We start from the raw sequence: 3,456 nt of genomic DNA, 5'->3' as shown, positions 1-3,456 counted from the left end.
TTTTTTACTTAGTGTGTTTTCCATCCATGTTGTGTCATGTATAAGCACTTCATTCTTTGTTTATGGCTGAATAATGTTCTACCATATGGATATACCACTGTTGTTTACCTAGACATCCCTTAATTAACATATGGATTGTTTCTCCTGTTTGGCTGTTGTGAACAATGCTAATAAAAACATTTGTGTACAAGATTTTGTGTACACATACGTTTTTCAGTTCTTGTGGACATATAATTTGTAGTGGAATGCTGGGTCACAAGTAACTCTTTTTAACTTTTTTAAATGAATTGACAGGCTGTTTTCCAAAGTGGCTATCTTATTTTATAGCCCACCAGCAATTTTTACACATCCTTGCCAATACTGTTTATTTGTCTTTTTTATTTTAGCCAGCCTAGTAGGTAAGAAGTAGTATCTCATTGTGGTTTTGATTTGCATTTCTCAACTGACTAAGATGTTTAGCATCTTTTCATGTGCTTCTTGGCCATTTAGGTCTTCATTTGAGATGTGAGTCCCTTATTAGATATGTGATTTGTAAATGCCGTCTCCCATTCTCTGGGTTGTCTTTTCGCTATCTTTGCGGTGTCCTTGAAACACAAAATGTCCTCTATATCTTTCAGGACCAATTTTCTACTCATTCTTTAAGACCAATTTTATTTTACTTTTTTAATTTTTATTAAATTTATTGGAATGACATTAGTTAGTAAAATTATAAAGGTTTGAAGTATACCTTTCTATAGTACATCATCTATCTATTGCATTGTGTGTTCATCACCCGGAGTCAGTTCTCCTTTTATCACCATGTATTTGACCCCCTTCATCATTGTTCACCACCCACCTCCCCNTTTATATATATTTTGGTTTCAATTGGTTAACCATATCTGAGGAAATGATTGTGGCCTTAGAAGTTACCTTCTCAGATGTACTCTTTAATCTGAGGTTGGGTTGCCATGAAAACACCTCACCCTAGTAAATACCCACCAAAAAGTCTCTTGTATTTTTGCAGCAACACTCAAAGATATACAAACATTTTGGCTACCAGAAAGCCTCCTGCTTTTAGACTGTAAGGCTATTAGACCATAAAATTAAGCTGTTTGATAACTTCTCCCATTTTCTGCCATTTTCTTAGTCCTGTTTTCTGCTACTCTCATTCACTGTCCCTAATTTCAGCCTATGGCACTAAAACCATGTATAGGCAACGTATTCCTCATATTCACCAAAACTTTCACCATGATTTTCAGTCCATATTTCTTGCATTAACATTTTTACTTACCTTTGGTTAATGCATCATTAAAGTTGTTGTACCACAACTTGCACGTGTTGATCAAAATCTCATTATATGCACACATATAAAGCAACATGACTGGCTGCCAGAACAGCCTATAGAAGAGTTAGTATTAAGTTGGGTGTTAAGACTGTCTTCTCACTCCAACATTAAACATGGTTTCATAGCAAACGGGTGAACAGCAATCTAGAGTGCAATAGCAGTAGCACCCTTCCAGCTTAGTTGTCATCATAATCTATATATTGCCAGAGAATCCCAACTAATTTGGGAAGATGGAGCTGTTGCTTAAGTGTTCTCTTTCTGGCAGTGAACTACCAAATAGTCAATGACTTCCAAAGTCTAGATTTAGCCTCTACCCACTTCAGAAAAGATGCAGTAAATATTCCGCTTCAGAGACAGGCATTTTTAACTAGCACTCAAAGATCTCTTAGAGATTACTGGCAGGTCTTGCCTGTACCAGTATCTATTTTTATGTGGTGATGTGTGGGTACCTGTGGTGCCTAATCAATCACTGGACAACAATGTCAGTTTATTTTGTGTGCAAGCATCTGAAAAGAGAACCAGTCAAACCCAGACAGACATTAAAACCACACCTTACTGGTACAAATACAAGTCAAAGCCTGATGTCTAAGCCACTCCCTCTGATTTAGACTTCCATAGCAAACTTAACACTGATAATTATTGCCCAGATTTCCTACAAAATACAAAACCAACAGTGACCACAAAGCAATTTTATAATGAATTATGCTCATTATACCCAAATATTTAAATAATTTATTGCTAAAAAATGCAAATTTGAGTCCTTCATTCAAAATAGTTCAAAATCAACTCAAGGATACTATTGAACACAGGCCTTGAGGACTATGGCAGGTCCTGAAGCAGGTTTTGTGATTATTGCTTCAAGGTACCTTCAGTGGAATAGGCTACACCATGCATTCCTCTGAATTACTTAATTCTACCAAACAAAAGAACTAACTTCTGGTGGAAAATAAATGCACAAAATTGTTTATTTGTATGAAGAGAATAATGTACACAAACTAAAAATCACTGATCTTAAAACATTTAATCATCATCAAAGACTTTTTAAAATGTGGATAATGTGAAGTTGAAATTTTCCAGCCATCAACATATGGCCATAGCAAATTTAATTTCTGCTCTTTTAAAGAAACAAACTTAAGCTAGTTTTAATATGGTTTATAGACTAAGTGGATTTGTAATCCCATTATAATAATCTACTATGTTAGCCTGATGTACTATAAGAGTATAATGAGAAAGGGTGTGATTTTACTTTAATAGACAATACTCAGCATTCATTCAACATATATATATTGAGCCGTTATTGTGTACCAGTCTTAATGAGACTTAAATTAACATATACCAATCCCTTATTGCATGAAGTTTTTCTCCACAAGAATTGTAGTCTAGGCAGACAAGAAATAAGTTAATAAGCATATATCTGAGATTGTAACCTGGCAGTCTGCAGGCTACAATGAGGAGTGCAGACATTCTGGGGATTATGGGGTTTTAAAATATTTGAATTGACATTTGAAAATAGACAAATTTCACATAATAATCTGACTTTTTGGCTTCTTTTCCAATACTAGAAAATGGCCATAAATATATGGAGCTAAAAACCAGGCCATGCATTGTACAGTTTTCAACAATTTCTACTACTTACCAACACCCACAATGATTGTACTCATTTATATCACAGGCATGGCCATCTGAGATACTTGCGTTTTAGACTCTTGCCTTAAATAGATTCCTTCACAAAAGATGGAATGATTTATGCATGTCTCTGGATTTCTGTCTTCCTTTCTGCCATCTACCTCAAGTCACTTTTTCTTTTTCTTTCTCTCCTCCTATCATAATTCTTGTTCAAATATGCCCAGGTCTGAAGCAATGTATCTTTTAACAAAGTATTCAGAAGTCTGATCACATCTTATTTTATGGTTAAAATGAATTTATGGGATTATCTATAAATTAATTGACTATATGCTAGAGATAAAATTAAAATTTAGGTAATCAAAATGTTCCATGAACCAAAACTGCTTTCTTAGTCAAACATTTATTGTTAATGATTTAATCTCCATATTCTTTTGGTATAAAGATATAGAATTACTTAGTCATTATCTCTGGATAAGGTTAACTTGTTTGGTATTATCATAAAAAAA

Source organism: Hipposideros armiger, unplaced genomic scaffold, assembly GCF_001890085.2.
Source record: "Hipposideros armiger isolate ML-2016 unplaced genomic scaffold, ASM189008v1 scaffold_60, whole genome shotgun sequence".
Taxonomy (NCBI): domain Eukaryota; kingdom Metazoa; phylum Chordata; class Mammalia; order Chiroptera; family Hipposideridae; genus Hipposideros; species Hipposideros armiger.
Note: the sequence above shows the minus strand (reverse complement) of the source record.